This window comes from Giraffa tippelskirchi, chromosome 13, assembly GCF_054371585.1.
Source record: "Giraffa tippelskirchi isolate mGirTip1 chromosome 13, T2T-mGirTip1v1.2.pri, whole genome shotgun sequence".
In the NCBI taxonomy this organism is placed as follows: Eukaryota; Metazoa; Chordata; class Mammalia; order Artiodactyla; family Giraffidae; genus Giraffa; species Giraffa tippelskirchi.
The window spans coordinates 67,056,731-67,082,304 of record NC_137287.1 but is presented as its reverse complement, the minus strand read 5'-3'; the positions used below and the strand labels follow the sequence as shown (position 1 = coordinate 67,082,304).

Below are 25,574 nucleotides of genomic sequence, written 5' to 3'. Positions count from 1 at the left end.
TATGTATATGTGTATATTCAGTCACACTTTTTATTGTTGTTATAAACCTCTGCCTCTATGTTGGGCTTTTGCAGTTCTGTGGAGTTTTCCTTTTTTTTTTTCTTTCCTTTTTTCATTCTTCTTCCATTTTTTTTCTTCTCTTTTTTATAACTTAATTTTTTAAATGTGTCACATTTTTTCTATATTTATTCCTTTGTTTCCCTTTCCTACTGTCCTTTTCCCCTTGCGGTTAATCTTTAATGCATATAAATCTTCATCTACCTCTATTTAACTTTGCATATCTATTCTTTCTTTCTTTCTTTTCTTTCCTTTCCTCTCAACATATTTGTTAGTTTTGTTTTCATTGCTTTATTCCCCACTTGGCACCTTGCTTTAGTTTTGTTTTCCAGTTTGTGCTTTAGTTAGTTTTGTTCTTAATTGGTCAATATAATTTTTTATTTCCTTTGTTCACTGGGTCAATTTACTGTATTTTTGTTGGACTGTTTTGACTTTGCCCATGGGTGTATATGTATATGTACACATATACATATTCCATTATTTTAATTATTACTTGCCTGATTTTGTAACTGCCATTTGTCTGGAGTTCATCTTTGGTTTTCGTTTTTAGATATTTCTTTTAATCTCACTTAATGCCATAACAAACTACTTGTGGAATCTTTATTCCTGAGCAGACATCAAGCCCTGATCCTTTGGAGTGGGAGCACTGACTCCAAGACCCTAGACTACCAGAGAACTAACCCTAGGGAGTATCAAATAGTGAGAACTCACACAAGGAAACCACTTGAATACAAGACCAGCATCACCTAATCACCAGTAGCACCCTGTGCAGGATGCCTCATCTAAACAACAAACCAAACAGGAATACAAACCCAGTCATCAGCAGACAGGAGTACCACCTCACTCAGCCTTGCCCATCAGGGGAAAAACAAACAAAAACTCAGCACAAAACTCTCCCTATGTGAAGCTTACACAAACCACTGGACCAACCTTAGCAGGGCAGAAACCAAAAGGAAGAAAGAATTCAACCTTTAAGCCTGGGAATAGAAAACCTAAAACACAATAAGTTAAAAAATAAATAATGAAAAGGCAGAGAAATACTGCACAAATGAAGGAACAAACTAGAAACATAGAAGTCAAAATAAATGAAGAGGAAATATGCAAACTACCTGAAAAAGAATTCAGAATGATGATAGTAACGATGATCAAAAACCTTGAAAACAAAATGGAGAAAATGCAAGAATCTAGTAACAAAGACCTAGAAGAATTAAAGAAAAAACATACAAACAACACAATTACTGAAATTAAAAATACTCTAGAAGGAATCAATAGCAGAATACCTGAAACAGAAGAACAAATTAGTGAGCTGGAAGATAAAATGGTAGAAATAACTTCTGAAGAGCAGAATAAAGTATAAAGAAGGAAAAGAACTGAGGATAGTTTCAGAGACATCTAGGACAATATCAAACGCACCAATGTTTGAATTATAGGGGGTCCCAGAAGAAGAAGAGAAAAAGAAAGGGTATGAGAAAATTTTTGAAGAGATTATAGTTGAAAATTTCCCCAACATGGAAAAGAAATAGCCAATCAAGTCCAAGAGGCACAAGGAGCCCCATACAGGATAAAAGCAAGCAGAAACATGACCAGACACATGCTAATCAAACTAACAAAGACTAAACACAAAGAAAGAATATTAACAGCAGCAAGGGAGAAGCAACAAGTAACATACAAGGGAAACCCCATACACTTAACAGCTGATCTTTCAGCAGAAACTCTGCAGGCCAGAAGGGAATGGCAGGATATATTTAAAGTACTGAAAGGGAAAAATACACAACCAAGATTACTGTACCCAGCAAGGATCTCATTCAGAATTGATGGAGAAATAAAAAGCTTTTCAGACAAGCAAAAGTTAAGAGAACTCAGTACCACCAAACCAGCTTTACAACAAATGTTAAATGAACTTATATAGTCAAGAAATACAAGAGAGGAAGAAGATCTACAAAATCAACCCCAAACAATTAAGAAAATGGCAATAGGAACATATATATCAATAATTAAAATTGGATTAAAGATTTACCAAGCATGGCCCCACCCATCAGAACAAGACTTAGTTTCCCCCTCAGTCAGTAAGCAAAGGAGTAAAGATATACCCATTGGAATGCAGAGTCCCAAAGAATAGCAAGGAGAGATAATGCCTTCCTCAGTGATCAGACTTCCCTGGTGGCTCAGATGGTAAAGCATCTGCCTACAGTGCAGGAGGACCCAGGTTCAATCCCTGGGTCGGGAAGATCCTCTGGAGAAGGAAATGGCAACCCACCCCAGTACTCTTGCCTGGAGAATTCCATGGACAGAGGAGCGTGGTAGGCTACAGTCCATGGGGTTGCAAAGAGTAGGACACGACTAAGCAACTTCACTCACTCACTCAGTGATCAGTGCAAAGAAATAGAGGAAAACAATAGAATGGGAAAGACTAGAGATCTCTTCAAGATGATTGGAGATACCAAGGGAACATTTCATGCAAAGATGGGCTCAATAAAGGACAGAAATAGTATGGACCTAACAGAAGCAGAAGATATTAAGAAGAGGTGGCAAGAATACATAGAAGGACTATACAGAAAAGATCTTCACAACCCAAATAATCACACTGGGGTGATCACTCACCTAGAGCCATACATCCTGGAATATGAAGTCAAGTGGGCCTTAGGAAGCATCACTCCGAACAAAGCTAGTGGAGGTGATGGAATTCCAGTTGAGCTATTTCAAATCCTACGTGACGATGTTGTGTAAATGCTGCACTTAATATGTCAGCAAATTTGGAAAACTCAGCAGTGGTCACAGGACTGGAAAAGATCAGTTTTCATTCCAATCCCAAAGAACGGAAATGCCAAACAGTGCTCAAACTATCACATAATTGCACTCATCTCACACGCAGTAATGCTGAAAATTCTCCAACCCAGGCTTAACAATATGTGAACAGTGAACTTCCAGATATTCAATCTGAATTTAGAAAAGGCAGAGGATCCAGAGATCGGATTACCAGCATCATCTGGATCATCGTAAAACCAAGAGAGTTCCAGAAAAACATCTATTTCTGCTTTATTGACTATGCCAAAGCTTTTGACTGTGTGGATCACAATAAATTGTGGAAAATTCTGAAAGAGATGGGAAGACCAGAGCACCTGAGCTGTCTCCTGAGAAATCTGTATGCAGGTCAGGAAGCAACAGTTAGAACTGGACATGGGACAACAGACTGGTTCCAAATAGGAAAAGGAGTACGTCAAGGCTGTATATTGTCACCCTGCTTATTTAACTTATATGCAGAGTCCATCATGAGAAACGCTGGGCTGGAGGAAGCACAAGTTGGAATCAAGATTGCCAGAAGAAATATCAATAACTTCAGATATGCAGATGACACCACCCTTATGGCAGAAAGTGAAGAAGAACTAAAGAGCCTCTTTATAAAAGTGAGAGAGGAGAGTAAAAAAGTTGGCTTAAAGGTCAACATTCAGAAAACAAACATCATGGGATCCAGTCCCATCACTTCATGGAAAACAGATGAAGAAACAGTGGAAACAGTGGCAGACTTTATTTTTGGGGGCTCCAAAATCACTGCAGATGGTAACTGCAACCATGAAATTCAGTTCAGTTCAGTCACTCAGTCGTGTCCGACTCTTTGCGACCCCATGAACTGCAGCACGCCAGGCCTCCCTGTCCATCACCAACTCCTGAAGTTTACCCAAACCCATGTCCATCGAGTCAGTGATGCCATCCAACCATCTCATCCTCTGTCATCCCCTTCTCCTCCTGCCCCCGACCCTTCCCAGCATTAGGGTCTTTTCCAATGAGTCAGCTCTTCGCATGAGGTGGCCAAAGTATTGGAGTTTCAGCTTCAACATCAGTCCTTCCAATGAACACCCAGGACTGATCTCCTTTAAGATGAACTGGTTGGATCTTCTTGCAGTCCAAGGGACTCTCAAGAGTCTTCTCCAACATCACAGTTCAAAAGCATCAATTCTTCGGCACTCAGCTTTCTTCACTGGCCAACTCTCACATCCATACATGACCACTGGAAAAACCATAGCCTTGACTAGAAGGACCTTTGTTGGCAAAGGTCTCTGCTTTTAAATATGCTATCTAGGTTGGTAATAACCTTCCTTCCAAAGAGTAAGCGTCTTTTAATTTCATGGCTGCAATCACCATCAGCAGTGATTTTAGAGCCCCCAAAAATAAAGTCTGCCACTGTTTCCACTGTTTCCCCATCTATTTCCCATGAAGTGATGGGACCAGATGCCATGATCTTAGTTTTCTGAACGTTGAGCTTTAAGCCAACTTTTTCACTCTCCTCTTTCACTTTCATCAAGAGGCTGTTTAGTTCTTCGCTTTCTACCACAAGGGTGGTGTCATCTGCATATCTGAGGTTATTGATATTTCTCCTGACAATCTTGATTCCAGCTTGTGCTTCATCCATCCCAGTGTTTCTCATGATGTACTCTGCATATAAGTTAAATAAGCATGGTGACAATATACAGTCTTGACATACTCCTTTTCCTATTTGGAACCAGCCTGTTGTTCCATTTCCAGTACTAACTGTTGCTTCCTGACCTGCATACAGATTTCTCAGGAGACGGGTCACCTGGTCTGCAATTCCCATCTCTTTCAGAATTTTCCAGTTTATTGTGATCCACAGAGTCAAAGGCTTTGGCATAGTTAATAAAGCAGAAATAGATGTTTTTCTGGAACTCTCTTGCTTTTTCAATGATCCAGTGGATGTTCGCAATTTGATCTCTGGTTCCTCCGCCTTTTCTAAAACCAGCTTGAACATCTAGAAGTTCACGGTTCACGTATTGTTGAAACCTACCTTGGAGAATTTTAAGCATTGCTTTAGTAGTGTGTGAGATGAGTGCAATTGTGCGGTAGTTTGAGCACTCTTTGACATTGCCTTTCTTTGGGATTGGAATGAAAACTGAGTTTTCCAGTCCTGTGGCCACTGCTGAGTTTTCCAAATTTGCTGACGTACTGAATGCAGCACTTTCACAGCATCATCATGTAGGATTTGAAAGAGCTCAATTGGAATTCCATCACCTCCACTAGCTTTGTTCATAGTGATGCTTCTTCAGGCCCACTTGACTTCACACTCTAGGATGTCTGGCTCTCAGTTTGTGATCATACCATCACGATTATCTAGGTCATGAAGATCTTTTTTGTGCAGTTCTTCTGTGTATTCTTGCCACCTCTTCTTAATATCTTCTGTTTCTGTTAGGTCCATACCATTTCTGTCTTTTATTGAGCCCATCTCTGTATAAAATGTTCCCTTGGTATCTCTAATTTTCTATCTAATTTCTATCTCTCCTATATTGGGTGCACCCAACACAGGAGCACCTCAATACATAAGACAAACACTAACAGACATAAAGGAAAAATTGACAGTAACACAATAATAGTAGGAGACTTTAACACCCCACTCACAGTAATGGACACATCATCAAAACAGATAATTAATAAGGAAACACAGGTCTTAAGTGATACATTAGATGAGATGGGTCTCATTGATGTCTTGAGGACATTCCATCCAAAAGGAGAAGAATGCACCTTCTTCTCAAGTGCACATGGAACATTCTTCAGCATAGACCATATCTTGGGTCACAAATCAAGCCTCAGTAAATTTAAGAAAATTGAAATCATATCAAGCATCTTCTCTGACCACAACACCATGAGACAAGATATCAATTACAAGAAAAAAAACTGTAAGAAACACAACCACATGAAGATTAAACCATATGTTTCTAAATAACCAACAGGTTACTGAAGTTAATAGCAATATAATCCTACCTCAGGAAACAAGAAAAACATCGAATAGACAACCTAACTTTACACCTAAAGCAACTGTAAAAAGGACAGAAAAACCCTAAAATTAGTAGAAGGAAAGAAATCATAAAGATCCAAGCAGAAATAAATGAAAAAGAAATGAAAGAAACAATAATAAAAATTAATAAAACTCAAAGATGGTTCTTTGAGAAGATAAACAAAATTGACAAGCCTTTAGCCAGACTCATCAAAAAAAAAAAGGGAGAAGAATCAAATCAACAAAATTAGAAATGAAAAAGGAGAGGTTACAAAAGATAATGCAGAAATACAAAGGTTTATAAGAGACTATTATGAACAACTATATGTCAAAAAAATGGATAACCTGGGAGAAATGGACAGATTCTTAGAAAAGTTCGATCTTCCAAGACTGGAGCAGAAAGAAATAGAAATTATGAACAACCCAATTAGAAGCATTGAAATTGAAGCTGTGATCAAAAATCTCCCAATAAACAAAAGCCCAGGACCATATAGCTTCACAGGAGAATTCTATCAAACATTTAGAGAAGAGCTAATGCCTATCTTTCTCAAACTCTTTCAAAAAATTGCAGAGAAAGAAACACTCCAAACTCATTCTATAAGGCCACCATCACCCTGATAACAAAACCAAACAAGACAACACGAATAAAGAAAACTACAGGCCAATATCACTGATGAACATAGATGCAAAGATCCTCAACAAAATTTTAGCAAACAGAATTCAGCAAGACTTCAAAAAGCTCATACATCCTGATCAAGTTTGGTTTATTCCAGGAATGCAAGGATTCTTCAGTATACACAAATCAATCAATATGATACACCATATTAACAAATTGAAAGATAAAAACCATGTGATATTCTCAATAGATGCAGAAAAAGACTTTGACAACTTTCAGCACCCTTTTATGATTGTAACTCTTCCAAAAATGGACCTAGAAGGAACCTACCTCAACATAGTAAAGGCCATATATGATAAGCCTACAGCAAACATTATTCTCATGGTGAAAAACTGAACGCATTCCCCCAAGATCAGGAATAAGACAAGGGTGTCCACTTTCACCACTGTTATTCAACATAGTTCTGGAAGTTCTAGCTACAGCAATCAGAGAAGAAAAACAAAAGGAATCCAGATTGGAAAAGAAGAAGTAAAGCTCTCACTGTTTCCAGATGACATGATACTACATAGAAAACCCTAAAGATAGTATCAGAAAATTACTAGAGCTAATCAGTGAATTTTGCAAAGTTGTTGGATACAAAATCAATACACAGAAGTCACTTGCATTTCTATATACTAACAGTGAAAAATTAGAAAGACAAATTAAGGAATCAATCCCATTCACCACTGCAACAAAAAGAATAAAATCTAGGAATAAATTTACCGAAGGAGATGAAAGAAGTGTACACAGAAAATTATAAGACATTAATGAAAGAAATCAAAGATGACATAAACATATGGAGAGATATTCCACGTTACTGGGTAGAAAAATCAATATTGTGAAAATGACTATACTACCAAACACAATCTACAGATTCAGTGTAATCCCTATCAAATTACCAATGGCATTTTTCACTGAACTAGAACAAAAAATCTCACAATTCATATGGAACACAAATGACCCCAAATAGCCAAAGCAGTCTTGAGAAAGAAGAGTGGAGCTGGAGGAATCAAGCTTCCTGACTTCAGATTATACTACAAAGCTACAGTCATCAAGACAGTATGGTACTGGCACAAAAGCAGAAATATAGACCAATGGAACAAGATAGAAAGCCCAGAAATAAACCCATGCACCTATGGATACCTTATTTTTTACAAAGAAGGCAAGAATATACAATGGGACAAAGACAGCCTCTTCAATAAGTGGTGCTGGGAAAACTGGACAACTACATGTAAAAGAATGAAATTAGAACACTTCCTACCGTACACAAAGATAAACTCAAAATGGATTAAAGACCTAAATGTAAGACCAGAAACTATAAAACTCTTAGAGGAAAACATAGGCAGAATGCTCAATGACATAAACCACAGCAGGATCCTCTATGACCCACCTCCTAGAGTAATGGAAATAAAAGCAAAAGTAAACAAGTGGGACCTGATTAAACTTAAAAGCTTCTGCACAGCAAAGGAAACTATAAGAAAGATATAAAGACAACCCTCAGAATGGGAGAAAATAATAGCAAATGAAACAACTGACAAAGGATTAATTTTCAAAATCTACAAGCAGCTCATATAACTCAATGCCAGAAAAGCAAACAACCCAAACAAAAAGTGGGAAAAAGACCTAAATAGACATTTCTTCAAAGAAGACATACAGATGGCTAACTAATACATGAAAAGATGCTCAACATCACTCATTATTAGCTAAATGCAAATCAAAACTTCAATGAGATATCACCTCATACCAATCAGAATTGCCCTCATCAAAAAGTCTGCTGCTGCTGCTGCTGCTGCTGCTGCTAAGTCGCTTCAGTCGTGTCCGACTCTGTGCGACCCCATAGACGGCAGCCCACCAGGCTCTGCCATCCCTGGGATTCTCCAGGCAAGAATACTGGAGTGGGTTGCCATTTCCTTCTCCAGTGCATGAAAGGGAAAAGTGAAAGTGAAAGTGAAGTCGTGTCCGACTCTTAGCGACCCCATGGACTGTAGCCTACCAGGCTCCTCTGTCCATGGGATTTTCCAGGCAAGAGTACTGGAGTGGGGTGCCATTGCCTTCTCCGATCAAAAAGTCTACAAACAATAAATGCTGGAGAGGGTGTGAAGAAAAGGGAACACTCTTGCACTGTTGGTGGGAATGTAAATTGATACAGCCGCTATGGAAGACGGTATGGAGATTCCTTAAAAAACTAGGAATAAAACCACCATATGACCCAGCAATCATACTCCTAGGCATATACCCCGAGGAAACCAAAATTGAAAGAGACACATGTATCCCGTTGTTCATTGTAGCAGTATTTACAATAGCTAGAACATGGAAGTAATCTAGATGTCCATTTACAGATGAATGGATAAAGAGGTTGTGGTATATATACACAATGGAATATTACTCAGCCATAGAAATGAATGCATTTGAGTCAGTTCTAATGAGGTGGGTGAACCTAGAACCTATTATATAGAGTGAAGTGAGTCAGAAAGAGAAAGATAAACATTGTATTCTAATGCATATATACGGAATCTAGGAAAATGGTACTGAAGAATTTATGTACAGGGTAGCAATGGAGAAACAGACATAGAGAATAGACTTATGAACATGGGGAGAGGGGAGGAGAGAGTGAGATGTATGGAAAGAGTAACATGGAGACTTACATCACCATATGTAAAATAGATAGCCAACAGGAATTTGCTATATGGGCCAGGAAACTCAAACAGGGGCTGGTATCAATCTAGAGGGGTAGGATGGGGCAGGAGATGGGAGGGAGGTTCAAAAGGGAGGGGATATATGTATACCTATGGCTGATCCATGTTGAGGTTTGACAGAAAACAACAAAATTCTGTAAAGCAATTATCCTTCAATAAAAAATAAATTAAAAAAAAAGTAGATATACACTTAAAAGGGAAAAAAAAGAATTTTGGCCTCTACTTCAAGATGAATCTTAAACCCAAGTGTGAAAATTGACACAGCAAGAGAATATTTTTATGACCTGAGGATGGATAATGATTTCTTATATGGAGAAAAAAAGATTGACAGATTGAACTCCTTGTTATATACCCAAGAGATTTGAGTTCCTATGTCCACAAGAAGACATTCAAGAATGGTCATAGTAGAATTATTCATAATAAAAACTGGGAACCACCCAAAATCCATCAACAATATAATAGATAAATTGTGGTATAGTCATATAGTAAAATACTACACAGCAGTGAAAAGCAAACCATGAATGAATCTCACATACTCTATGCTGAATGAAAGAAATGTGAATGGAAAGAGTATATACTATAGGATTCCATTTGCACAACATTCAAACACTTGCAGAGCTCATCTGTGATGATGAAGGAGAAAAGTGATTATCTGAGAGGGAATAGTAACTGAGAAGGGGTAAGATGGAGCCTCATAGGAGCTGAAATGTTCTGTAGCTTGATTCAGGTAACAGCAGTGGTTGTGGACATATATAACAATTTCTTTGAGTGGACTTAAGATTTATATGCAAATTACTGAATATAAGTTATACCTAAATTGAATGGAGAAAAAGAATTAACATAGTAAGTATTTATCTAAAGGTATAATGCTACTTTTTTTAAAGTTACTAAAAGAAAATGAAGAAAAAGAGCCACTCTCAGGATTGACTTGGGAAAGGAAAATTTTACTTTCGATTTTATACAGTTCTATGAAACTTGAATTTTACTTATTTGTTTAACTGTGACTTTTTATGGTACAGAAATTTCTTTGATTTTATAAAGTAGACTTTTTATTTTATTATATAAATATTTTATATTGTTACATTATGTTATACTTTTATTACCTTGCATATTATGTTATACTTTAAAAGTATCTCTCTCTAGGTGGGTGAAGTTATGGATCATGTTTTTCTTTTTCTACTTTTCTATGTTGTATGGCTTTATGTATAACTTTTAAAAATCAGAGGGAAAAAAAACTCTGAAAAGAAAAAAATGGAAAAAATATTTGGAGAAATATTGCCTAATTTTCCACATTAAAAAAATAGATTATTGTTGTTATTCTTATTTATCTACCCTGTCAGGTTTCTGTAGGGCTAATAGCATAGGAACTATTTTGATTTCATTCGATTGTTTTATCACACAAGCACACAAAAAAAATTTGGAAAATCTTCTCAATGATGTTTCTTTAGTGTGGCTCAAGATCACATCCACATGATCACCTGAAATGCTCCTTAAAAATGCACAGCCCTGAGCCACACCTCAGGACTCAATGATGAACATTTGAGAAATGTGGTTTTGTGGTCTTTCTGCATGAAAACTCTGACCAGGGACAAGCTTAGCTGACTCAGAGACCATTCAGGTGGGGTGCATGTGAGAGGGAGAGTTTAAGATTGTTTGGCCTGGGATCAACTAGAAGAAGCGCCTTCTGCTTAAATATCACTCATATTCCATCTTTAAAAAGAACACTGAGTTGGCCAAACCAAGTCCATCTGCAGGCCACAGGTCAACTATCTCTGTTAGAGGGCCAGCCTGTAGTTCTAGATAGTGAACCCATTTATAATCCTAATTCTTGGTTATCCAAGCATATCAACTATTCTTGTGACACAGATTATCCTATTTCCTAGATTTGTCATTACTAGGTATTAATTAAATGCCTCTTAATAATTTGATAAAATATCGAAAAGTGGTAAGAAAAAATAAAACAGATAAAGAGATAATGGAAGGGAAAAGACAGCCGAGGAAAAAGATAATTTGCTTTAAAAAAGGAGAAGTGTCAGTACTGATGGAAACCAAATTGGTGCTGGAATCTGAGGATTTTCTTGTCTCTTCTAAGGAGAAGTGTACAGTAGATTTTGTTTTTATACAGAAATCCAGAGATGACTGTTGTAAAAACTGAAAATAATAAGCAGCTAGAAGGGCCCAGATGTTTGTTTAGGCTTCTCTGGTCTCCCCAGAGCCCAGTTCATATTTCAGTGTGAGAGCACGACGCGTCCTTGGCCTGTGGCCACTGTTTGCATCACACCGAGGCGAGCTTGGATCAGAGTTTGGCCTAACGAGCATTTTGTTAACTTATAATTCATTTAGAGACATTAATTGAACCAGGGTGATTCAAACGTTTTGAACCAGCAGGGTTTAAGATGGATAACTCAACATCTCTGCAGTTTTCTGATGCATCTAAATGTCTATGGGAGTTCAAACATCTGTTCTAGTAAATTTCCACCCTCCATGTCAGCTTATTGATGGAATTAGCTAAATTTAAGTAAAATCATTTGGCAATCAATACATGAGTTCTTTCATGTGGTAACTTTAAACTACAATCTCTAACTTGAATTGTAATCATACATAATTTGCTCTGATTATAATTCCAACTAATTATTTTTATTGTTTAGTTGCTAAGTTGTGTCCGACTCTTTGTGACCCCATGGACTGTAGCCTGCCAGGCTCCTCTGTCCATGGGATTTCCCAGGCAAGAATACTGCAGTGGGTTGCCATTTCCTTCTCCAGGTGATCTTCCAGACCCAGGGATCAAACCCACGCCTTATTAATTATGTATACATAACAGCTATATATTACAACATAGTATATATATTTAATGTGCCAACATTTTGTTCTTGTGTTTTGAGGCAGTGATCTAAAACTTATAGACTTAGGACTTCCCTGACATTCCAGTGGTTAGGACTCTGTGCTTCCAGCAGAGAGGGTCCATATTCCATCCCGCGGTGGGGAGTTAAGATCCCACATGCTTCGAGGCACAGCCAGAGAAAAAAAAAAAATTAAAAGTTACAGACTTAAAATCTAATCAAGACAAATTAAAGGGGATTTTGAGTTCATATTCCCTTCCCTTTTGATTCCAAAGCCACTCAGACAACTATCCACTCTCACTGAAGCCTGGTAGAGCACCAAATACATCTGAATTCTGGGGCAGAAGTTACAGGATCAGAACATCACTGTGCACAAAGTTAGGGCTCAAAAGCTAGAAGAGGCTGTTTCTGTAGGGGGCGAGGGACAAAGACAACAGATTCCCATTGGGCTTGGGTTCAGGAGGTACCAGCTGCTTTGAGCAGATGCCTCTCTTCTAACATTGGCTGATAAAACTCAGTTCTTCACCCTCTGAGGGATTTTATATTTACCTAATGGTACGGATCAGCCAAAAAGACCACTAACCTTTTAAGAGGATACTATCACTTGAAGGCAGCACAACCACCAAATAATCAAAGCACTTGGCATCCAAGGAGGAAGACTTAGTTGAAGGGTTTTAGATGCTTTACATGTTTTACATGAAGTGTTACAGAGGAGAGGGGCATTGGGATAGAAATGTTTGTGTGCTACACCCTCCCTTAATAGCTACCCTGCAATCCTTAAACACATGATCATCATCCATTTAGAGTTAACTAGGACTTCTCTGGTGGCTCAGATGGTAAAGAATCTTTCTGCAATACAGGAGACCCGGGTTCGATCCCTGGGTCAGGAAGATCCCCTGGAGAAGGGATTGTCTACCCACTCCAGTTTTCTTACTTGGAGAGTTCCATAGAGAGAGAAGCCTGGCAGACTGCAGCCCATGGGCACATCTTTCAGCGGTATCACACAATTCAATGCTTTTCCTATTCCTTATAATTTTTTATTTCTTCCTGTTGAGATCATCAAGTTAAAGCCCAGAGTAATGGTTTTAGAAAAGGCAGAGGAACCAGAGATCAAATTGCCAACATCCGCTGGATCATCGAAGAAGCAAGAGAGTTCCAGAAAAACATCTGCCTCTGCTTTATTGACTATACCAAAGCCTTTGACTGTGTGGATCACAATAAACTGTGGAAAATTCTGAAAGAGATGGGCATACCAGACCACCTGACCTGCCTCTTGAGGAACCTGTATGTAGGTCAGGAAGCAACAGTTAGCTGTGGACATGGAACAACAGACTGGTTCCAAATAGGAAAAGGAGTACGTCAAGGCTGTATATTGTCACCCTGCTTATTTAACTTATATGCAGAGTACATCACGAGAAACTATGGGCTGGAGGAAACACAAGCTGGAGTCAAGATTGCCAGGAGAAATATCAATAACCTCAGATATGCAGATGACACCACCCTTATGGCAGAAAGTGAAGAAAAACTAAAGAGCCTCTTGATAAAAGTGAAAGAGGAGAGTGAAAAAGTTGGCTTAAAGCTCAACATTCAGAAAACTAAGATCATGGCATCCGGTCCCATCACTTCATGGCAGATAGATGGGGAAACAGTGGAAACAGCGGCAGATTTTATTTTGGGGGGCTCCAAAATCACTGCAGATGGTGACTTCAGCCATGAAATTAAAAGATGCTTACTCCTTGGGAGTAAAGTTATGACCAACCTAGGCAGCATATTAAAAAGCAGAGACATCACTTTGCCAACAAAGGTGCATCTAGTCAAGGCTATGGTTTTTCTAGTAGTCATGTATGGATGTGAGAGTTGGACGGTGAAGAAAGCTGAGCACAGAAGAATTGATGGTTTTGAACTGTGGTGTTGGAGAAGACTCTTGAGAGTCCCTTGGACTGCAAGGAGATCCAACCAGTCCTTCCTAAAGGAGATCAGTCCTGGGTGTTCATTAGAAGGACTGATGTTGAAGCTGAAATTCCAATACTTTGGCCACCTGATGCAAACAGCTGACTCATTGGAAAAGACCCTGATGCTGGGAAAGATTGAGGGCAGGAGGAGAAGGGGACAACAGAGGATGAGATGGTTGGATGGCCTCATCGACTCGAAGGACATGGGTTTGGGTGGACTCCGGGAGTTTGTGATGGCCAGGGAGGCCTGGTGTGCTGCGATTCATGGGGTCGCAAAGAGTCAGACACGACTGAGCAACTGAACTGAACTGAATGGCAAAAAGAAAAAAGAAAAAGAAATCAAAGATAACTCAAGATAAAGACAAACTGGTAATAAATACCAAGCATTTATCCTGCCTTTCCTACACAAGCTTACCTCCATGTATTAGTTTGCTGTGGCTGCCACAACAAAGTACAGGTGGCTTACATACCAGAAACTTCTCTCAGTTCTGGAGGCCAAACGTGCGAGATTAACTTGTCCTCTCCTGAGGCTTCTCTCCTTGTCTTGCAGATGGACACCTTCTTGCTGTGTCCTCACATGGCCTTTCCTCTGTGTGCACATCCCTAATGTGTCTCTGTGTGTCCACCAGTCAGATTGGATTAGAACCCACCTTAATGGTGTCCTTTTAACTTTTTTTAAAGTTTTTTTTTTTTTAGTTGGAGTATAATTGCTTTACAATGTTGTATTACTTTCTTCTGTACAACAGTGTGAATCAACTGTGTTCAGTCAGTCATGTCCAACTCTTTGTGACCCTTTGGACTGTAGCCCATCAGTCTCCTCTGTCCATGGGATTTTTTAGGAGTGGGTTGCCATTTCCTCCTCCAGGGGATCTTCCCAACCCAGGGATCAAATCTGTGTCTGCTGTGTCTTCTGCATTGCAGGCAGATTCTTTACTTGCTGAGCCATGTGTAGACATATACCCCTCTCTCTTGAGCCTCCCTTCCACCCACCCTTTTAGGTCATCACCGAGCACTAAACTGAGCTCCCTGTGCTATTCAGCAACTTCCCACTAGCTATCTGTTTTACACATGGTCGTGTATATACGTCAGTGCCACTCTCTCAATTTGTCCCACCCTTACCTTCCCCCATTGTGTCCACAAGTCCATTCTCTATGTCTGCATCTCCATTCCTGCCCTGCAAACTAAGGACCCTATTTCTGTATAGTCATATTCTGAGGTGCTGGGGGTTAGGACTTCAGCATATGAATTTTGGGGGAAACAATTCAGTCCATAACACTTAAGGTAACCAAACAGTTGTTGAAGGGAAGTATTTCTTTATAGGGAAATTTGAATTAATAAACAAAGAAGGAATGGTAGAATTAAATATAATCTTTTTATAGTCTGTGACTGATAATATCACACAATAGAAGAAGACCAGACATTATATATCTAATGATGGAATGTTTTTGTCCAAAAAAAATCGAACATGAGTGTGAAGCTTCTAACTACCATTTTACAGATACCAGATCATATAGCAATCTCAGCTCTGGGTATATAAATATATGCAAAAGAATTGAAAACAGGATCTTGAAGACATAGTCACAAAACCATGTTCATTATAGCATTATTCACAAGAGCCAAAAGGTGGAAGCAATTTAAATGTCTATCAGGATATGAATGGAAAAAAGAAATGTGGAATATCCATATAATGGAATATTACACAACCTTAAAAAAGAAGGAAATCCTGTCACATGCTACAAAAGGGATGAATCTTGAGGACATTATGCTAAGTGAAATAAGCCAATCACAGAAGGACAAATTCTATGTGTTCCTACTTACATGAGGAATCTAAAGTAGTCATATTCTCCATAGATGAGTGGATAAAGAAGTTGTACATATATGCAATGGAATATCTCTCAGCCATAAAAAGGAATGAATTTGAGTCAGTTTTAGTGAGATGAAGAAACCTAGAGATATTATACAGAGTAAAGTAAGTCAGAAGGAGAAAACCAAACATCATATATTAACACATATGTATAGAATCTAGAAAAATGGTACAGATGAAAGTATTCCAGGGCAAGAATAGAGACACAATTGTAGAGAATGGACTTGTGGACCCAGCAGGGGAAGGAGAAGGTGGAACAAATTGAGAGAGTAGCATTAACATATACACACTATCATGTGTAAAATAGATAGCTAGTGGGAAGTTCCTGTACAGCACAGGGAGCTCAGCTTGGTGCTTAGTGACAGCCTAGATGGGTGGGATGGGGGAGGGTAGAAGGGAGGCTCAAGAGGGAGGGGATATATGTAGACCCTCGGCTTATTCAAGTTGTTGTGCAGCAAAAACCAGCACAACATTGTAATTCAATTATCCTCCAGTTGAAAATAAATTTTAAAAACTAGTCAAAGTCTTAGAAACAGAAAGTAGAATGTTGGTTTCCAGGGCCTTTGGGGAGGAGGAAAGGGGAATTGTTCAGTGGATATAGACTTTCAATTTTGCAAGCTGAAAAAGTTCTAGAAGAGTATTGTGCAAATGTGTACATATGGTTAACACTTGGAGTGTACACTTGAAAGTGATTAAGATGTATTTTTGACCACAATTTTTAAAAAAATTTCACCTCAGAGTTACATAAAAATTGATTTTATTTACATGGAAAGTTATGTAAGAAATGATATTATTTTACTTAACATCCTCAATCAGCAAAGCTGTAGTAACAAAGAAAGTAAGTAGCTGCCAGAGGTCTGGGGGAGGAAGCCGGGTATGAAAAGCAGTGTTCAGGAATGATGGAAGTCTCCTGTAACCTGAGTGTGGTGGTGGTTACATGAATCTCAACATGTGTCAAAATTCTTTTCCACTGTGCGCCATACCCTGAAATCAGTCTTTCTAAATGTTAATATTTTAATAAAACTTGAGTACAAAATGCACAATATGGGTCGTATGATTTTATGACTGGCATATAAGCCTTAATAGTTCTGTTTCATGTTGGCATTTAGGTGAGCAAAGTATAGTAAAGAGTCGTGTGTGCGTGTGTGAGTGCTCAGTTGTGTCCAACTCTTTTTCGACCCAGTAGAGTGCAGCCCTCCAGGCTCCTCTGTCCATGGGATTCTCCAGGCAAGAATATTAGAGTGGGTTGCCATTACCTCCTCCGAGGGGTCTTCCCCACCCAGGGATCAAACCTGCATCTCCTGCATTGGCAGGCAGATTCCTTACCACTGACCCACCAGAAAGCAGAGTCATTTTACAAGAGCTCTCTCTATATAATAATGACCATTTTAGCTTCTGTACCTCTTTCAACATTGTTCTTCCTTTACTGTGTTTTTTTTTTTTTCTAATAACTTGACTTGAAATTGTTTCCCATACAAAACTATCATTTTATATTTTTCCTGTTTAATTGAGAGGGGTACATGTATCATTCTATTCATCTACCTCTTCTGGTGTTTTTCCTCATATCATGTTTAACACTTCCCAGCTTGGAGTCCCTTAAACATGTGATTAAGGGTTCTTTTAAATCAATCTTCTAGATTATTTATGAAGATGTTAAACAAAGCTGAGTTTGACCTTAAACCCTACCAAGTCTGCAAATCTAAACCAAGATCGTTCACTCACATGCTGCTTCATTTTAAAGTATTCCTTGTTTACAGTCTTATCTAAGATCCATTTCGTGGTATCAGTAACGAAGAGAATTCATCTCCATTTCTCTAATGCGTACGCTACCAAATGCTTACCCAAAAGTCCAGATGTTTTACATCTCTTTGTCTATTCATTTGATAATTGTATGAAAAATGTGATCTCACAGTCCTCTTAGTGGCCACCTACAAGGAAGCAAGGAGCAATGTGAATCCCTTAGAATCAGTTTGCTCCTAAGAGTTAGATAATAAGTCAGTAAGTAAACAGAAGAAATGAGCGCTAAAGACAGATGCCTTCTACAGATAAGCAGATCTTCCTCAGCCTGGAGTAACAACATAGAAAAGGAGAGAGAGAGCAGAAGGAAGGAAGGAAGGAAGGAAGGAAAGAGAACAGTGAAGCAGAGAAGCTTCTTATTATGAAAGATAACAATACTTGAGTCCACAGACACAGTTAGAATTAAGCAAAACCTGTGATGAAAAGTAATAGACACTACAATGTGATGTCTGGATGCAGACACAAAGAAACAACAGAAAAGTAGAATCAAAGCTGCATTCTAATAAGAAATGCAGCTGTTTAAGATGCTGAGCAAGATTCATGATACGATGAAAGAAAATAATTGAAAAGAAAAAGCATCTGGACTCTTTCAATTGAGACAGAAATAATAGGTCCCTGATAAAATGAGGAGAGCTCAAAAAAGAAGAGCTAAACACAAAGATCCCTTGGAGTAGGAAATGGCAACCCACTCCAGTATTCTTGCATGGGAAATCCTATGGACAGAGGAGCCTGGAGGACTACAGTTCATGGGGTTGCAAGAGTCGGACTCGACTGAGCGACTGAGCATGCATGCATGTACGAACAAGTGAGCAGATGCTTAAACAGCAAAATTTAAATCTTAGTATTTGTAGGGTGTCCTAGAAACAGGTCTGAAACAAGGTGACTAGGCATAATATTGTCAAAAATATCTTCCATCTGTAAAAAAAATAATACATGAAATAACGTTAAGTCACATTTCTAGATGTGAGATTCTGGTGACTCAGTTTATGGAAGGAAAATGGTAAATTTCATCACTAATGGTGGTAAGAAACAGTATGTCTTGTTAAGGTAGTTATAAACTAAAAAAAAGCTACATTGCTCTGATTAAGTCATTCCTCTACCTAAAGTCTTTACATAACCTTGCCTGGGTGACTTTCAAGTCCCTTTGCAATGGGCTGGGCCCCTCTAGCACCTCCTCATCTATTCATATATCTAATGACTAACTTCTCTGTGTCTCATTACTACCTCACTACCATTCTTTCAGGAATGTTAATGATACGAAGTACCCAGTACCTGACACATAATAAGAACTTCACAAGTGATGATTTCCTCATTTTCCAACTCTCTTTCTCAAGAGCCCTATATTCTCCACAACACCAGATTATGAGAAGATGCTGTACTCATAACAGCTCTGTGTCTTTTTTCATAGACACTCTCTGAAATATCTTCAGATATTGTTTTTAATTTAGCACGATGCATTAATCATAGAGAACCAGATTCAATGTCTGTCTTTTTATCCTGCCAGGCAGAAATGATCACTATCTCTTAGTACCCAATCTTTTTGGCATCAGAGACTGGTTTCATGGAAAACAATTTCTCCATGAATGAGGAGGGTGGATGGTTTCAGGATGATTTAAGCACATTACATTTACTGTGCACTTTATTTCTATTATTATTACATAAGTTCCACCTTGGATGATCAGACGTTAGATCCTGGAGGTTGGGGACCCCTGTCTTAGCTGAGCCCATAGAACTCTGTTACTATTGCAAGAATTTCACCTATTTCATTGTTTTCTCTCCCCCTGACTGCAAACTCCCTGCCCCAAAGAGGAGAGCAACTGTATACCCAGAGTGTAACAAAAGTTGATCATTCATTCCATCACTAAACTCTGATTGAGCACCTATTATGCTACTAAGTGGATAAAAATTTAAGAAGAATAGTCATTGCATTCAGAGAACTCCAGTCTATTGTGGAAGAGAGGTACTTAAAGAAATACTATTGATAATGACTTTTGAATGGGATTTCAGGGGATTTGTGATTTCTTCTTAATGCTTTTCTGGATTGCTTGCAGGTTTATAACGAACATTTTGTTTATAAAAAATCAATATGATATTTTTCACTTGGAAGAAAAGAATTGATGATAGAATTCTGTAAGGCGTAATGGGGGCATCACAGAGAAAAGCAAAGGAAAGGCAGCTCAAAAGACACTTCCTAGGAGGTGTCAGCAGTGGGCTCCATCCACTAGAAACACTAATGAGTGAGACAGCGGATCTCAAGCCCGACCCCATTGCCCCACGCAGTCGTGCACTAAGAAGGCTAACCTGTGCTCACAGAATTATCTTCTGATTTGTCAGGACTTTGGTTTCTTAATTCATATCTCCTTTTTTAAAAAAATTTTATTGGCGTATAGTTGATTTACAATATTGAATTAGTTTCTGCTATACAGTAAAGTGAATCAGTTATACATATACCCCCTCTTTTTTAGATTATTTTCCCATATAGGTCATTACAGGGTATTGAGTCGAGTTACTTATGCTATATAGTAGGTCCTTATTAGTTATCTATTTTATCTATAGTTGTGGGTATATATCAATCCCAATCTCCCAATTTATCCCTCTCTTTCCCTCTCGTAACCATGTTTGTTTTCTACATCTGTGACTCTATTTCTGTCTTGTAAATAAGTTCATTTGTATCATTTTTTAGATTCCATATATAAGCAATATCATATGATATTTGTCTTTCTCTGTCTAACTTCACTTCATATGATAATCTCTAGGCCCATTTTCTGCCCATAATCTTCAAGCCCAAATTATGTGCTTTAAAACTCCACATCTTGGGTCCACATCTTGGGGACTTCCCTGGTGGTCCAGTAGTTAAGGATCTTCCTTGCAATGCAGGTAAATTGGGTTCAATCCCTTGTCAGAGAACTAAGATCTCACATGCCTCAGAACAGCTAAGTCTGTGCATTGCAACTACGGAAGCCCACACAGTCTGGAGCCTTCATGCCACAGCTGAGACCCAACACAGCCTAATAAATACTTTTTAAAAATAAAAATAGCCCAGATCGCATACCCAAAAAAAAGTATACTCCCAGACTGACTTTATCACACATATCTGACTTTATCACACAATTCCAAGAGGACTTTCAGATTATCTTGTATCTAATATTCTCTCACTCATTAATTTAAAACTACTTAGTATAGGGACTTAGCTGGTGGTCTGGTGGCTAGGACTCCACACTTCAATGTAAGGGGCTCAGGTTTGTTCCTTGATCAGGGAACTAGATCCCACATTCACAAGCAAAGATACCGTGTTCCACAACTAAAACCTGGCACAGCCAAAATAAAATAAAAATCCCGAGTATACCACCTAGGAGGTGTACTGTTGTGTGATCAACAATGGCTCATTAATTTCAAATATTATCTATATTTGAATATAGATAACTTGTATTGGATAACCTGTATTTTTATATTTCAGACACAGTTCCTCAATGTTTTTTTTCTATGATTTGCCCCCAGACTTTACCCCTACACATACTTGCCCCTCCTCTGAGGCCCTTGTCATTTCCTATCTGTAACGGCACGTTTTCTGTTACTGATGACTTTGATTTTTGGGATTAAAGGTGAATAAGGCAGAGTTCTTGTCTTTGGAGGACTTGCATTTGAGTCAACAGAGGCCTGAATAGAAGAATTGCTTCAGGTCCCCATACTATAGTATGATAGTTTCTTACAGGATGTAATGGAAAAATTCTCTACGCATCAAAATTAGGACCAGACATAATCACATTTTAGAATTGACTAGGCAAATCATCATTGGAGAAAGCAATTTACTGTTTCTCAGGGAAGATACTTAGTAATGCCTTCTAAGTTCTCCTACTCATTGTGCTGGTGGAGCCACTACAATGGGTTCAGACTGAAGGAACATTGATGGGAAGGGATTAAGTCAGTGGGTTCCGGTCCTTGCTGCTGAACACAAACTAACTGTAAGAATCTGGACAAGTTATTTAAAATTGTGGGTGCCTTATTTATAAAATACCAGGGTTGCTCCTGTACTGTTTGTGGAAATATAGATTGGTACAGCCACTATGGAAAACAGTGTGTGGGTTCCTTAAAAAACAAAAGATAGAGCTACCATATGACCCAGAATTCCACTCCTGAGCATATATATCCGGAAAAGGTGAAAACTCTAATTCAAAAAGATACTTGCGCCCCGATATTCATAGCAGCACTATTTACAATAGCCAGGACATGAAAGCAGCCTAAATGTTCATCAACAGGTGACTGGATAAAGAAGATGTGGTATGTGTATACAATGGAATTTTACTCAGTCATAAAAAAGAACGAAATTGGATCATTTGTAGAGACATGGATGAACCTAGAGAGAGTCATACAGAGTGAGGTAAGTCAGAAAGGGAAAAACAGATATTGTATATTGATGTGTATATATGGAATCTAGAAAAGTGGTATGATGATCTTATTTGCAAAGCAGAAATAGAGACACAGATGTAGAGGACAAATGTATGGACACCAAGGAGGGAAAAGGGAGGGAGTAGCAATTGGGAGAGTGGGATTTACACATATATAGTATTGATACTATGTGTGAAATAGATAACTAATGAGAACATAGTGTATAGCACACGAAACTCTTCTCAATGCACTGTGGTGACCTGAATGGGAAGAAAGGCCAAAAGGGAGGGGATATATGTATATGTATGCCTGATTCATTTTGCTGTACAGTAGAAACTAACACAACATTGTAAATCATCTGTACTCCAATAAAAATTAACTTACAAAATAGTGTAAACGCTTGCTTAAGCCTATAACATCTGGAAAGGTGTGAAGATACTATTCCTTATCAGAGAAAAATCGTGTTTTTACATAATCAGTTCACAAATACACATAGGCCATATTAAGTCACAAAACAGACAAGTTTGCTTTTTGCATCAAGTCCCCTCTCAGTACTTAGAGGCCACATCAGAGAGGTGTTTGGTAATCTCTTCTGTCTTTGTTCCCTCAGTGTTTTTATCCCTCACTCAGGCTCTCTCCTCCACCCCAATCCCAGCTAATTAACCACTTTGGTTTTCCTCTCAATAAAGCCGATTAGGCAGCATGAGTTTTGGGAGTGGATTTTAGGTCCTTCTGAGAAGAGAAATCCTCCACCAGACCAACTCCTTTTCCTTCTCCTGCTGATATTGATCACTTTAATAACATAAATACCAAAGGTTGTTAATGCTCTGTTTCTTTTTCCACTTAAAAAAGATCCTTCCCAGAATGGAGGGTGGGGAATGAAAAGAGGGATGCTGGGAGGAGAAAAGCTTGTCTGCTCCCCAATCTTAATGGAAATTAATGGAGACTAGTATCTTTAAAGGGCTTCCTTGGTGGCTCAGACAGTAAAGAATCAGCTTGCAATGCAGGAGACCTGGGTTTGATTCCTGGGTCGGGAAGGTCCCTTGGAGAAGGAAATGGCAACTCACTCTAGTATTCTTGCCTGGGAAATCCTACTGATAGAGGAGCCTGGTGGACTACAGTCCATGGGGTCACAAAGAGTCGGACATGACTGAGTAACACACACATAGAATTTCTAAAGGTCTTCCCAGGTGGTGCAGTGGTTAAGAATCCATCTGTCAATGCAGGAGATGCAAGAGACACAGATTTGATCCCTGGGATGGGAAGATCCCCAGAGAAGGAAATGGCAACCCACTCCAGTATTCTTGCTTGCAAAACTCCATGGGCAGAGGAGCCTGGTGGGCTGCAGTCCATAGGGTCGCAAAGAGATGGACACAACTGAGCACAAACCTGGAATCTGTAAAGCCTGGCGTTGCTGTTACTGGCACTCTTGATAAATAAGCTTGCTCTCTCTAGTGCCTGTGTGATTTCCATTCAAACCGACTCAGTCTCAAACAGGAAAGGAAGAACAGATTACATCATGTTACATTTTGAAAGATACAAGCACAATCGCAAGTGCATTTGGAATTTTTTCAGTTTAAAGTCTAGTTGTTTAAAGTTTAAAGTCTATGGTTTTATGTATTCTGGTATCAAGTTACGTCAGAGTGAATACCTTTGTCTTCATTTGATGGGAGTTGTTTCACTAGTGATTTTGGATTTAGTAGAAGTTTATACTTAAACCAGGAGTTTATATTTTAAAAGGTAAAAATTCACACAAAGCTAAATAGGAAAAGTATACTCCTAAGGTTCCTAATGTTTTCAAAATCTATCATGGACAAGAAACAAATGTCATGATATATGTTTTAGTTTTTAAAAGAAACATTTAGAGAAGAGGGACATAAGCCATCCAGTGTGGTAAAGGTAAATTTTCTTTAATAAAAGAGCTGTGAACTCAAACTATACTGTGAGGCCAAAGTCATTTTTACTGAAATACATCTCATGTAGTTATAGATACTACAATAATACACCAAGCAGTTCAGTTCAGTTCAGTCGCTCAGTCATGTCCAACTCTTTGTGATCCCATGGACTGTAGCACACCAGGCTTCCTTGTCCATCACCAACTCCCGGAGCCTACTCAAACTCATGTCCATCACATCAGTGATGCCATCCAACCATCTCATCCTCTGTAGTCCCCTTCTCCTCCTGCCTTCAATCTTTCCCAGCATCAAGGTCTTTTCAAATGAGTCAGTTCTTTGCATCAGGTGCCCAAAGTATTGGAGCTTCAGCTTCAACATCAGTCCTTCCAATGAATATTCAGGACTGATTCCCTTTAGGGTGGGCTGGTTGGATCTCCTTGCTATCCAAGGGACTCTCAAGAGTCTTCTCCAACACCACAGTTCAAAAGCATCAATTCTTTGTTGCTCAGCTTGCTTTATAGTCCAACTCTCACATTCCATACATGACTACTGGAAAAACCATAGCTTGACCAGATGGACCTTTGTTGGCAAAATAATGTCTCTGCTTTTTAATATGCTGTTTAGGTTAGTCGTAGCTTTTCTTCCAGGAGCAAGCGTCTTTTAATGTCATGGCTGCAGTCACCATCTGCAGTGATTTTGGACCCCCCCAAAATAAAGACTCTCATTATTTCCATTGTTTCCCCATCTATTTGCCATGAAGTGATAGGACCAGATGCCATGATCTTAGTTTTCTGAATTTGAGTTTTAAGCCAACTTTTCCACTCTCCTCTTTCACTCTCATCAAGAGGCTCTTTAGTTCTTCTTGACTTTCTGCCATAAGGATGGTGTCACTGCATATTTGAGGTGTTGGTATTTTTCCTGGCAATCTTGATTCCAGCTTGTGCTTCATCCAGCCTGGCATTTTGCATGATTTACTCTGCATATAAGTTAAATAAACAGAGTGACAATATACAGCCTTGATGTACTCCTTTCCTGATTTAGAACCACTCTGTTTTTCCATGTCCAGTTCTAACTGTTGCTTCTTGACCTGCATACAGATTTCTCAGGAGACAGTTCAGGTTGTCTGGTATTCCCATCTCTTGAAGAATTTTCCAGTTTGTTGTGATCCACACAGTCAAAGGCTTTGGCATAGTCAATAAAACAAAAGTAGATGTTTTTCTGGAACTCTCTTGCTTTTTCAGTGATCCAGCAGATGTTGGCAATTTGATCATGTGAACTAATTAGACTTAGTATGATTTCACAGTTTGCTTTCATTATATAGTTCATTATATTTCATTAGTAACACTTTGGGCCACAAATCCAATCAAGATTTCTTACTATCAGTCCATCACAAAGTTCTGCAATTCCAAATCCAAAGTATCTTTATTTCTACCACTTATCCCACCCCATCATCCCTTACTCAGACTATCAGCCTGGTCTCCTAATTGGTCTCCTCCTCCCTTCCACCCTGGTCCCTCTCCCATCTGTTATCCACATTACAGACAGAAGGTATGTTTGCAGATGAACACAGGTGAAAAGAAAGACATACTCTTTATTGTGACCCACAAGGCCCTTATGATCTGGCCCTTACCTGCTCCTGGGCTCTCATCC

At 38.8% G+C, this 25,574-nt stretch overlaps 1 long non-coding RNA gene and 1 other non-coding gene across 2 annotated transcripts in view; both read left to right on the top strand.

Annotated features, from left to right (window-relative positions):
• LOC145532182 (uncharacterized) overlaps window positions 1–25,574 on the top strand; it is a 196,761-nt gene that overhangs the window by 133,961 nt on the left and 37,226 nt on the right. The window lies entirely within an intron of this gene.
• TRNAC-ACA (transfer RNA cysteine (anticodon ACA)) lies at window positions 2,212–2,284 on the top strand. Its single transcript has one exon. It is a non-coding gene; the product is annotated as a tRNA-Cys (tRNA).